Here is a 14,384-nt window from a genome sequence, read left to right as displayed (position 1 = left end):
GTCCCGAAGCCCGAAAAGCGAAATCCCCGCGAGAGCTCTCAGCTCACCCCTCATTGGCCCTGTCTGCAAGGGAAGCAGTCCGGAGCTCCTCTGTTCTGTGCAGTCGTCGAGCGCACAGATTCCCAAGTATCCCACATCATCCTTGTAAGTTTTAGTAATCGAACAGATAAAACAAAGATGTTCAGGGGTGGATAACAAAGGAACACCTTGAAATCTGTGAATTCAAATGGCAGGTTTTCCTGAATCCTACTGTTTTTCCAGGAATTAATGAAGCCTGTTCTATTAATCCTCTTTTAAAGTTTAAGCCATTACACTGATGTTCTTTGTGTTTCACTATTGCAGTCATTACATTTGGGTTATTTGCCTGCAGCTGCAGGTAGTCCTCAGCCAGCCTGAATATCAAAGTCTTGGGTCCTACGTCTGATGCGGTCTCTCTTCTTCCAAGAAGTCCGGTATTCAGGGGTATAAAGCATGCAGCCGACACCATTACATCAGTCTTTCTTGCCGTGCGGTGCCCAAATCAGAAGCAGTTCGCAAGTGCAGGTCGGCAGACTCCTGAAATTTTCATTTTCAAGTTTCAGAACCAAAGTCTTTAAAAAAGCTAAGTACCCCGTTGGGGATCCTTTTTCTTGCTCTAAACCAATGCCAGTAAAAGTTAATAATTGTATTACCATTGGAAAGCAAATACCTCATAAAGATTTTCATTCGTACTGCATTCCTTGCTTAGGCCCAGACCACGACTTCCCTCGCTGTCAGTTTTGTGCCGTATTCAATCCTCAGACTATTCGTAGTCTGTTCATTTTTGCAGCAAACTATTTAGGTACTTGGTTTAATTATCCAGAAATGGCTTCGGCAAGCCATCAGACTATCGACATTCCGAAAAAACGTAAAGATAAAGACAGACCGCATAGGTCCAGAGCTGCAGACGACACTTCCGTTAAGCTAGTCGCCAGTTCACTGGTACTCATGAGGCACTTTCGCAGCCCCTGATATCCACCACTTCAGATTCGCAGGCCTCTACTGAGACCCATTTGGAGTCGGGTATGCCGCGAGATGCTTCTTTGACCATGGAACCTGCGGATGTCTCTAGTTTGGATGGGTCCGGAGCCGCTGTGCAGGCACTGGCGTCTGAGGGTGTATTCAGGCCTATTGACTTGCATTTCAAACCAACGCCATCTTCTTCAAGGCCTAAAACTCGACCGACGCCTAGAAAACCGACGTCCAAACCGCATGGTCAGGCCCATATGCCTAAAAAACAAATGATAAGAATGGCTGAAGACCTTATTACTTTAGAGGAAAGCCAGCCTTCTTCCTCTAAGAGACCTAGAACTGATTTTCCTTCTGATTCTTCTGATCAGGATTCAGAATTTTCTGTTTCTTCTGATTAACAGGATTTGCCCTTATCTACCTGTGAGGATTCTGATGCAGAGGATTCCATTCCCTCTGCTTCCCCTCCAGAAGATTTTTCTTTTGGTGAAACTTGCACACTCTTAGGGAACATTTCTGCTGGGAAAGCCAGGATTACTCTGACTCTAAAAAGGCTTAGGGAATTCTTACTCCTACCTCAGCATAGGCCTTAAGCTATCCCTCCTGTCCTGGACATTGTAGATGATGCATTCTTGGAATCTAGCCTGGCCCCAGACACCTTACCTCCGGCTCTCAGGAAACCTGACAGATATTAGAGTACCTGACTCTCACAAGTTCCTCTTCAAAAATCCTACTGCGGACCCAGAGACCATTTTCCAGGGACCTAAAAGCATTAAGGCTACTGCCAAAAACCCTACCCCCTCTGATAGAGATTCTAGGGCCTTGGACAAATGGGGTAAGAAGGTATACACTTCTGCTACTTTGGTCATTAGGGCCTTAAACTGCCAGTTTCATATGTTCAAGTATCAGCAGCATATTATGGGACTATTTAAACAGAAAATGATGTTGATTCCTGATTGTGCTGAAAATAAAGAATTACAGGATTTAATGCGTTCTGGTTAGCAAGTTGGTAAACATACTTTGCAATGTGGTTTTGACTCTCTGGAAGCATCTTGCAGGGCTGCTGTCACTGGGTCTGTTCTTAGAAGACATGCTTGGCTTAAGGAGCAGAATTTGCCAGATCATGATAAAGCTAAATCACTGGGATGCTCCCTTAAACCAAGATCGCCTGTTTGGCAGCCAAGCAGAAGTCATCTTTAAAAAGATGGAAGAAAAGGCTAAATCTATGCAAACTGTTAAAGATTTCCTGCAAGTACAGCCTCCCAGATTCATTAGCATTTGCCTTCTAAGAATTGGTCCTTTTCTTGTCTCTTCCAGGCCTTCTCAGTCCAAACCCAGGAAGAGCAGACCACTTAGGCTACAGTCCCAGGGTACTCACAGGCCTAAGCAGTGGGGGGGCTCCCACTTCCATAGCTGGAAGTAGAAAGACACCCCCCCTATAGAAAATTGTCACAATGACTTCACCTTAAACCTTCCAAGCCCTTCTCTACGCCATGCTCCCTTAGGGGGAAAGATCACCCTGCATGCAAAAAACTGGGAACTCATTACCCAGGACAAATGGGTTTTAAATATAGTTTCCCAAGGGTACAGATTCCACTTCCACACCTTACCAACCCCAAACGGTTGGCCAGACCTACCCCCAAATCAGTGGGCAGAGGCTCAACAGCAGGTTCTTCTAAGTATCAGGGCTATTTAACTTGCCCCAGCAGAAGAAAGGGGGCAAGGGTTTTACTCGAGACTTTTCCTGTTACCCAGAAAAGACAGCTCCTGGCGTCCAATCCCGGACCTCTCTATTCTAAACACCTTTTTGGTAATCCCAAAATTCAAAATGCTAACACTTCAGCTGCTTCCTATACTAGGCAAAGGTGCCTGGTTTGTAACCTTAGACTTAAAGTAAGCTTACCTGCACATTCCAATAAGGGAATCTTGCAGAAAATACCTACGCTTCAGAGCAGGCTACATGCACTATCAGTTTTCTGCACTTCCCTTTGGCTTATCTACTGCGCCCAGGGTATTCACAAAGTGCCTAGCTCCAGTCATTGCATTTTGCAGGCAAAGAAATATTCAAATATACCCATACCTGGGCGATTGTCTAATTCAGGCAGAAAGCCAGGACATGCTACTAAATCATCTGCCATTTGTAAAGAAACTTATAACCTCTCTGGGGTACACCATAAACGAAAATAAATCTCATGTAGTACCCTGCCAACAAATTGTATTCCTGGGAGCAAGCTTGAACACAACTTCCCAGATGGCTTACCTCAAGTGTGTGTGTGTGTGTGTGTGTGTGTGTGTGTGTGTGTGTGTGTGTGTGTGTGTGTGTGTGTGTAATCTCATAAAATCATCCAAGGCAAATTTTGAGAGAAAAATCGCCAAGGATTCAAAAGACAATCATAAGGCCTTCTTTAGCTATGTTAGAAACCTAGGAGGAAACTCCCAGATATGCTCAGAATTAGTTCAAAATGATGTGAAGATTACTGAACCTACACACATTGCCAACATACTGGCTGACAGGTTCAGTGCAAACTTCTCCCCCTCCCCAAAAGGAGAGATATCTTTACCAGAGGATTGTAGCCCCCAAACATCTCCAACGCCCAGGTGAGAACTGCTCTCCAAAGCAAAAAACACAGCATCTATGGGACCGGATGGTGTCCCCGGCTGTGTGCTCCATGAACTCAATGAGGAATTAAACCCGCAGTTAGGACAGCTGTTTAATCTTAGCCTCACCTCAGGATACTGCAAGGAGTGGCGCACGCACTGTGGTCCCACTTCACAAGGGCGGTGCCTCCACCGACCCTGAAATTACCGTCCCATTAGCTTGACAAGCCTTATCTGCAAAGCCATGGAGAGGATCATAATGGAACTCATAAATAAAGACATAGGGAACTTGCAGACTTTGGATCCAACCCAGTCTGGCTTTGTCAAAGGCAGATCATGCCTTTTAAACTTGGTTGACTTTTTCGAGACAGTCACCAAGGCCATTGATGAGGGAAAGGCAGTCCATACAGCCTACCTTGACCTGGCAAAGGCCTTCACACAATACCCCACTCAGGTATCATCAAAAACTCATCAGCTTGAATGTAAACCCATACATCACAAGATGGGTTGCAAACTGGCTAAGTGACAGAACCCACAGGGTCAGAGTTGCTGGAGCCATGTCAGACTCAAAGCCTGTCACAAGTGGTGTCCCACAGGGCTCAGTCCTGGGTCCACTCTTGTTCGGCATCTACTTTTCTGAAGTACAAGCAAACACAGGAGGGTTATGGCTGACAAAGTTTGCAGATGACTGCAAACTGGGCGCCATAGTCGAAAACACATCTGACACAGATATCCTTCAGAAGGGCCTCACAGAAATGGATAACTGGTGCCAGAGCCATGGCCTAAAGTTAAATGCCAAGAAATGCATAGTCATACCCTTCGGGAAAAACAAGGTTACCCCTAGCTACCATATAGATGGCAGTCCACTGAGCACAGAAGAAGTCATCAGGGATCTGGGGACCCAGGTTGACAGTAGCCTTTCGTTTGACACTCCTGTTGCTAAAGTAGTTAGGAAAACCTTCTACATTGCCCACCTGATCATGAAGGGATTCACATCTAGATCAAGGAGGTCATCGCCTGTACTCATCACTCATTAGACCTATGATTGAGTACAATGCCCCATTCGGAATGTATCTGACCAGACACCTGCAGCAGCTGGAAAGGCCCCAAAAGTTCCTCACCAAAAGGATAAAGGGTCTCAAAAATATGTCTTATGCTGCCCGACTGAAAGAACTCCAGCTCTATTCAGTCTCATACCGCTTGCTCAGAGGTGACCTGTGCCTGACATATAAGGCCATGTCAAACCCTGATTTGATGAATATGCTTCACCTCAAAAATCTAGATCCCTCAGAACCACAAGGGCGGAGACTTAAACCTTGACATGGTTATTAATAGAACATGCTGGAGGGACAGATTCATCACCCAGAGACTCCCTATGCTGTGGAACAAAATCCCGGTACATGTGAGGCAGAGCACCTGCTGGCCTTGTTCAAGAGGAATCTTGACCAATGGATGGGGATCGCAGATATACCCCAGGGATTACTTCAGTGTCACTGCTTGACAGAGGCACAGCAAAATAATAGGCATAGTTTTATTCAAACTAAAGGGGTGGAAAGCCAAATAACTATGGGCTAGGCTTATAAATGCCCTTGGGCAGATAGCCTAGTATGAACCTATGAACCTATATATATATATATATATATATATATATATATATATATATATATATATATATGTATATATGTATATATATATATATATATATATATATATATATAAGTATGAACCTATGAACCTATATTCATATATAAATATATATATAATATATAAATATATATATAATATATATATATATATATATATATATACATATATATATATATATATATACATGTATATATATATATATATCTATATGTATATACATATATGTATATATATATGTATATATATATATATATAATATATATAATCCTTTTAGTTTTAACACTGTATAAATTAATTGTAATCATTGTACATTGTACTTAAACTTGTCTACTTGAAAGTTTATAATGTTTAAGCATGTATAATACCTACTGTAATCTATATTTTTCTGGAGCTTTTCTCCCCAGGACTCCATTGAAAACGGGTTATTTTTGGCCCAATGGACTATCCTGGTAAACCAACTGCAAATAAATAAATAAATAAATATATATATATATATATATATATATATATATATATATATATATATATATATATATATATATATTATTACATACAGAGAAGCACGTTTATTTGACAGCCTACTTCAAACTACTGACCACAAGGACCCAGCTGTCTGCAAGGAAAATCCTCCAAACCCTGGGGTTCATGGCCTCTTGCATTCTACTAATTCCATATGCAAGACTGCATATGAGGAAACTACAATGTTATCTAAAAAGCCTATGGTGTCAATATTCTCAGGACCTGGAGTCAGTGATTCCTATCATTACTTGTATAAAGACAGAGTTCCTTTGGTGGGCAGAGGCCTGCTACCACAACAGGGACTGCCATTTACTCTACCCCTGCTGCCCAAACCCTAAATGGAACCAGAGACAGATGCACCTGCATATTAATCAAAAAGAAATGTTAGCTGTACATAATTCCCTGACAGCCGTCAAGACAACATCTTTCCAGGACAATTATTGGTAAAGACAGACAACACCACTGTTATGTGGTACATAAACAAGTGGGGGGATCCCCTTGTATCCTCTCTGCAGACTAGCCATGGCTCTGTGGAACACAGCCTTGAGCTACCAAGTGCATCTACAAGCTCAATTCCTGCCAGGCAAGCTAAATTCACTGGCAGATGACCTAAGCAGAAATCTCATGGACCCACACGAGTGGAAGCTGGAACCAAAGGTATTCAACATTTTGAGAAACAAATGGGGGAACCCAGAGGTAGACCTGTTTGCCTCCCCTCAGAACCACCAATTGGACAAATTTTGCACAAGGACGTCCCACAGTCAGGTTTGGAAAGTGGATGCCCTGTCCTTCACCTGGGAAAACCTCTCTGTTTATGCCTTTCTCTCTGCCTCTCCACTCAAAAGTTCTGCTAAAGATCAAACAGGACAAACCAAGGACAGTACTGATTGCACCAGACTGGCCACGCCAGCACTGGTACCCCCTCTTGGGCAGTATGTCACTGCTGGAATCATGGCACCTGCCTCAGTCCCCTTCCCTGCTGTCCCAGCAGGAGGGCCAGATTCTGCACCCCGAGCTTCACACCCTGAACCTTGCAGCCTGGCTAATTCCCTGAGCTCTCCAATAGCATCCCTCAGTAAGCAGGTGCTAGATGTCATTCTGGAGGCAAGGAGGCCTAGTACTAGAAAATCCTATGCTGAAAAGTGGAAAAGATTCTGTTCCTGGAGCCAGACTCAGGGGATGGGCACAACAGTGCCCAGCTTACCGCATATTCTTCAATACTTAACAGAGATGCTCCACAAGGGCCTTTCATTCTCATCTATTAAAATTCATGCCTCAGCCATTTCAGCACATTGTAATACTGAGCTGCCCCTCTTTTCTCTCCCCCTTTTGAAACAATTCCTCAGTGGGGCCAAAAATTGAAGACCACCCAGGAGAGCCTCTACTCCAGCCTGGGACTTAACTTTGTATTGGAAAAGCTCACTCAACCTCCTTTTGAGCCAGCTGCAACTGCAGAGTTGAAATTCCTTTCTTGGAAGACAGCCTTCCTTCTAACCATCACTTCAGCAAGAAGAGTGTCTGAATTACAGGCCCTAATGGCAGTGGAGCCCTTCATCATCTTCCATGCTGACAGGGTGTCCCTCAGGACCAATCCTTCCTTTATGCCTAAGGTGGTATCCAGTGTGGCCCTTGATCAGTCCATTCATTTGCCTGCCTTTTTTCCTAATCCACAGAACAAAGGAGAACAAATTCTGCACTCTTTGGACGTGCACAGACAACTTGGATTTTATTTGGACAGGACTAAGCCTCTCAGAAAAACTGAACAGCTGCTAGTTGCTTTTGCTGTAGGAGCAGAGGGGAAGGCTATTTCAAAGCAAGCCATTTATAAGTGGATAGGCCATTGCATTTATTTCTGCTATAAACACTATGGAAAACCTACCCCACAGGGGATAAGATCACATTCCACCAGGGCTGCATCTACCTCTACAGCCTTTCTCAGAGGTGTCCCTACCAGGGACATCCTAGAAGCTGCTACCTGGAGCTGTGTACATACATTCACCAAGCATTAACACTTGCCTATTTTAACTAAATCCAGAGCTGGTTTTGCCACTGCAGTTTTCCAGGGCTTAATAGCTGGTCCTAATGCTCTCTAACTTCCTCCTCCCTTCCTTAGCTTTGGGAATCTACCCAAATGTAATGACTGCAACAGTGAAACATGAAGAACATAGTACAGTTGTGTACACTTACCATAAATGTAGATGTTAGAGTGTATTCACTGTTGCAGTCCTGGTTACCCTCCCTCCAGCCCCCTGACTTCTCTACTTCTCTTGGCTATACCTTTCTTCTTGTTTAGTGTATTACAGCTTTCTGGCGAAGAGAGCATCAGACGCAGGACCCAAGATTATGATATTCAGGCCGGCTGAGGGCTACCTGCAGGCAGATGACCCAAATGTAATGACTGCAACAGTGAATACACTCAAACATCTACATTTATGTTAAGTGTACACAACCGTACTTTTCTAATTGTTATTAGATTTTAATTGGTTTGAGTTTGATTGGATATTCAAGTGCATGTGACATGAGAATTTTTCTATATAAGGTGAATGTTTTAGATGATTTTTGTTCTGATGAAGTTCCAACATATGGGAACAAAAGTGCTTAACCTTTCATAAACTTTGGAATTTTACTACTGGCTCGCTTTTATTCCTTCCATCCTTGGCTTCTCTATAGTTGTCTTCCTCATAAACCATGTCTATTACTCCAAGACAGTCTTCAGCCTCACCAGGCAGTAGAATAGAGAAGATGATGGAAAAGGAAAGGGAAAAGTTGAGAGAAAAACAGACTGAGATCTGAGGAGCAAAGTTTTGAGAAATTTAGAGAAAGATCTCTGGATTCGACAGATCTTTCAAGTCGGTCACGTAAAGTTATAAGGAAGTCAGATCCACCAGTTATTCAGATCCAGTCTTCCTCTCCTCAAGCATTCTCCACAGAGCTAGTGAATCCTAGGCTTCATTCACCCATCTTATAGGAGAGACTGTACTCCAGACCTCCACCAGCATCGTTATTGACGACAGTCCACCAGAAGCCTTATCAGGGAGGACTGTGACCGTATGATGAGGAAATTTTTAAGTATACAAATCCAGTGTGGAAGTTCTTCCAGCACTGTCCCTGTGGGGGATGCACCAGGTATGCGCCCAACTTACCCCTATCTTTATCTATCCAGTACCGGCCTGCCACTTGGATCCAATCCCCATGAGTCTGTGCCATCTTGGCGCATTTGTCAAAGCAGAATGCTCAAGGAACATCTGCACCGATAACATCCCTTACTGTCTTGAATCTGATTGTCAGATCAAGACAATTCTCTAAGTTGAAGCATTGCTGCCAGGGTTCCAGTGGTAGTTGACTCTGATGCATTTGGAGATGTCTCTGCCTCTCTGGGCCTCTGTATTGAGTAACACAGTTCCGAGGTCTTCCTCAGAACCAATCTTGATTGAACTGGGGAAGGTTCCCAAGTCTTACAGGTTCATAGGTAGGTGCTAGGCTATCAGCCCAAGGGCCTATGTAAACCTAGCCAGCAAGGTACCATAGCTTACGCCACCCAAGAAAGTTATTTTCCTGTGCCACTGTCCAGCAGAGACACAGAAGTGATCCCCGGGGTGTATTTCCTATTTCCTATCCACTCATCAAGATTTTTCTTGAAGAGTGCTAATGAAGAACTTTGCTTGACATAGATGGGTAGCTTGTTGAGTGAAGGAAGTCTCTGGGACAGGAATCTATCCCTCCAGCATGTCCTGTTTATTGTGGTGACAAGGTTTAGGTCCCTAGAGCGTGTAGCTCAGAGGGATTGGGATTTCTTTAGGTGTAGCATGTCCAGCAGCTCTGGGTTTGACATAGCTTTATATGTTAGGCAGAGATCACCTCTGAGTAGGCGATATGCTATGGAGTAAAGCTGGAGTTTTTTGAGGCGGTCAGTGTAGGGCATTTGTTTGAGGCCAGTAATCTTCTTTGTGAGGTACTTCTGTGGCCTTTCCAGCTGCTGCAGATGTCTTGAGGTACATTCCAAAAGGGGCGTTGTACTCTATAATGGGTCTGAGTGACGAGTAGAGGGGAACAATGACCTCTCTTTTTTTCCTGGATGAGAACCCTTTTATGATTAGGTGTGCCACGTGGAAGGACTTCCTGACTACTGTGGCAATGTGACTATCAAAGGAGAGACTACTGTCCACCTGGGTCCCAAGGTCTCTTATCATGCATTCGGTGTTAAGTAGATTGCTGTCTGTGGTAGTTCATGGGTACAGAGTTTTTACCAAAGGGGATGACACTGCACTTTTTGGCATTGAGCTTGAGGCCATGGCTCTGACACCAGGCATCTGTCTCAGTGAGGCCCTTCTGCAGGATGTCCACATCATTTGGGGACTTGACTATGGCTCCTAGTTTGCAGTCATCTGCGAACTTCGTTAGCCAGAGGCCTTGTGTTAGCCTGTTCTTCAGAGAAGTAGATACCAAACAGGAGAGGTCCCAGGACGGAACCCTGTGGTACTCCACTTGTCACTGCTTTGATGTCAGATTTGGAGTCTTCAACTTTTACAGTGTGGGTTCTGTCAGTGAGCCAGTTGGCAACCCATCTTGTGACGTAGGGATTTATACCTAGTTTAGTGAGTTTAGCTATAATTCCAGAATGGAGGATGGTGTTGAATGTATTGGCGAGGTCAAGATAGGCTGTGTGAACCACCTTGCCCTCATCCACGGCTTTGGGGACTGCCTCAAAGAAGTTGATCAGGTTCAGGGGGCATGATCTGCCTTTAACAAAAACCCTAACTGGGTGGGATCCAGAGTTTGGAGGTTACCAATGTCTTTGAGTTCCATGATGATACGTTCCATGGCCTTGCAGACTAGGCTCGTCAGGCTAATAGGTCAATAGTTCCCGGAATCAGTGGTGGCTCCCCCTTTGTGGAGTGGGATAACTGTTGCTGTGCGCCATTCAGTGGGCACAAAGCCTGATGCGAGGCTATTATTGAACATGGTGCTTAAGTGGGGAGCCAGTTCGTTCTGAAGTTCGTGTAAAACGCAGCCTGGGATGTTGTCCGGTCCCTTGGATGCTGTGTTTTTGGCTTTAGAGAGTGCAGCATTTACCTGCATAGTTGTGATTACAGGGACTCTGCATTCTTCCTGTATAGATATGGGCCCGATCTGCCAGGATGTTGGCAATATCAGTTGGTTCTGTAATTTTCGTGCCTTTGTGCTGTAACTCAGAGCAGATCTGGGTGTTGCCATCTAGATTCTTGACATAGCTATAGAAAGCTTTGTAGTTGTCCTTGGATTTAGTGGTGGTTTTGTTTTCGTAGCTAGCTTTGGAGGATCTTATAAGGGATCTCTGCTTCTTACTGAGGCTGACCAGGGAGCTCCTCTACTCATGGGATTTTACTCTCTTTTGCAACGGTTTCTTCCTTCTGTTGTACAGTTAGTTTATGGCAGGGGACCACCAGATTGGCTTCCTTTTTTTGGAGGATAGCGTCTTGGTTCTGTTTGGGATAGCACGATCCATGCACTTGTGTAAGTGCTTATAGAGTGCATTTGTGTAGGATTCAGCAGTTGTAACTGTATTGCCCATCTGCATGGGTGTCATGAAGTTCACCACTTCTGTCTTAAGAAGCATTTAGTTGGCTTTGGAGAATTTTTTTACTGTGGTTTCCTTAATATGGGGGATGGGGATGTGGATATCAAGGGTGATAAGCTTATGGTCGGATCGGACCAATGAGGAGTTGACTTCAGGTGTGGAACACCGGTCACTCATGTTGGCAATGACTAGGTCTAGGATATTGTTGCCCCTGGTGGGGGTGCGGATAAGTTGATCTAGGGCATTGGAGTTTATGAATTCCAGAAAGAGTTGAGCTAAGGAGTTGGTACACCAGTAGTTTTCCCAGTTAATGGTGGGGTAGTTGAAGTCGCCCATTATTAGGATGTTTGGTTGAACTCTAATATTTTCCAGTACATCAAGAAAAGAGGAGTGTGAATCCTGGGGCATAGTGGGGGATCTGTAGCAAGCTGCAATTTGGATTGCAGTTTTGCCCAGAGTTAGTTGCACTTGGATAACCTTGGATGCATTATGCTGAGCAACAAGCCTGGAGGTGTGGATATCCTTAATGAATATGGATACACCTCCGCCTTTGGTGTTTCGGTCCAGGTTAAATGGCTGAAAAGTGTGATATGAGTTATAGCCTGGTAGTGCAGGAGTGCTCTCTGGAGCCTTGAACCAGGTCTCAGTCACTGCACATATATCTATGTTCTCCATTTTAAGGAGTGCCTCGAGTGAGTGCATTTTGAGATTTGGACTACTAGCATGGAGTACCATGACCCTCAGTTTTTGCTTGCCTGTTCCTGTTATGGTGGTGAATTTGTTATTTGAACTCTGCCTTAAAAAGGCACTATAGGGGCAGCAAGCCAGTATCTGGAATCCCAGGGGTGACAGGTGCAGGCCATCTGTGGCAAAGCATCGTGGTCTGTCGACCATGTCATCCCAAGCAGACAGATACTGGATCCCCTTAGAATGACACCAGAAGCTTAGCCAATTGTTGAAGTAAGTCATTTTGTCCTTGTACTGCGGTATCATTCTGGGCGATAGCAGAATGCTACTCAGGGCTAGGGTCATACCTGCCTGGGCTACAAGATCAGAGAGCTCTTCTATGTCTCTTTTCATGTAGTCCAGGGAGGTATGTCTCAGGTCATTCACACCAGCATATTTGTACTTGTTGTGGAGTGACCCAAGTGCATGGGTTATGTGGCGGATCCTGGCAGCTGACAGTAACCTTCTCCTTGTTTAGCCTGGTGAGTGGGACATCAGTGTGCCTGACGATAGTCACTTATGACTAGTTTGTTGGGTACATTGTTTTGCCTTATTGGCTGTGGTTGATTGTGGGCTATGTGTCATTTGGGTTGTGTTGGGGGATAGAGGTTGTGTGCGTTTCTGCTTTGGCGGTCTCTGTTGCTTAGACAGATTATTACTGAGAGCCTCCGTGAATGTTTTTGTGTTACTGTGTGTGGATTTTGGTGGTGTAGATTTAGTGAGACTATGTGAGTGTGGTGTGGTGCAAATATTTACCTTCTCCTCATGACTGTCAAGTTCAGTCTTGGTTAGAGAGCTTTACCTCCAGTTTGGCTAGATAAGTGCATCTTTCACAAGTTGTAGTGTTGGGTGGTAGGAGGAGAGGGTTGTCTGTCTACATTGCCTCAAGATTCCCAAATTCATCAGATAGACAGGAGAGAACACTGGGAGCTGACCCTTGGACATGCCTGTATAAAAAAAACTATTTTCCTCTAGTAAGTGAGGAAAGTGAGTACAAGAGTTGTTTTTTCTTTAAGCAAGTGAGAAAAGTAAGTACAAAAACAGTTTTCCTCTAGGTAATGAGGAAGATTGAGTGCTATAGTAATTAGTAGCTTTAGTGCTTACAAGTTCTGAACAAGTGCTGAGCATGAACAAGCAAATTTAAATGCTAAAACTAAGAATCTGTATCTGCACTAGATGCATTACAGGACAGAAACAAGTGCAAATGCAGGCTTTCAAATCAGAAAGTTGAGAGAGATGGAAGATTGCCCAAACGGACAATAACTACAGTATCTGGGCCAAAACCATTCCTTATGTGGTATACAGGTTACCTAGTGCTTACCACTCCCACTGATAAGCTAGAAGGCTTCCCTCCAACACAGGCTTGGTGGGGGCTCAGAAGCTTACATACAGTCCTGGATACAGCAAATCTGTATCTGGAACACTAGTTACAGGAAAGGTAGGAAATAGGCTTAGTTTTTAATTTTTTTTTTTTTTTTTTATACAGAAAAGTAGGAAAAACAGTAGTAAAAACAATTCACATACAGTGCAAGCTAGCACACTTGAGTAAGTAGCAATATTAGACCAAACACAGTTTAAAAAATGCAATTAAATTAAAAAGAACTAAAAGCAAGTGCAGAAAGAGTTTATTAGGTAGAATGTGGTTAAGAGATGGGACTGGGGGAGTGTCCCAGATCAAATATACAGTGGGGCAGGCAACTGCAAAAGCCACCAAATTTAAACTACGAACCAAAAATAGGGAGGGTGGATGGAACAAAACAGTTTCAACAGAGATCTAAGCAACAACTAACAGTACAAACTTTAAAACCAAACAAATATTCTCAGCTCTGTATATTTGCCGATCAGTCTCTCAGAACAGTGAGACAACAGTTTCAGCAGAGTTCTAAGCAACAATTAACAAACTCTATAAAAAAAAATATACTCAGCTCTGTATTTGCAGATAAATCTGTAAGGCAGTCTCAGGTTCCAGCGATGGAAAGGACTTTTCCTCAGCTCTGATCATGGCGTCTGCCTTTGAAGTTTTTGAACAGGTCTTGGCTGGACCAAGAAGTCAGGTGCTGCCTTTGGGTTAGGATCAGTCCCAATTCCCAGAGGGACCGTGCGACTTATTCTTGTCATTCTGATCATGGACAGTTAGTACCTTTTAGGCTTACATACTTGCCACTCAAGTTCCCAGTCTGATTCAGACCCGTTTCCAGAAGTTCCCCAGAAACAAGACCCTAGAAAGCAGACATGCAAGCAGAAGCACCTAGACTATTTCCCAGAGTCTATCACTGAAGACAGATTTGGGTGAAGGTGAAGGTTCCCCTTCGATCTCCGTAGAAGATGTAACATTTGTTGACATCCTAGA

The sequence above is a fragment of the Protopterus annectens genome, chromosome 14.part0 (genome assembly GCF_019279795.1).
Source record: "Protopterus annectens isolate FY-2018-M chromosome 14.part0, PAN1.0, whole genome shotgun sequence".
Lineage (NCBI taxonomy): Eukaryota > Metazoa > Chordata > Ceratodontiformes > Protopteridae > Protopterus > Protopterus annectens.
The sequence above is the reverse complement of the archived record's forward strand: the minus strand, read 5'-3'. Positions refer to the sequence as shown.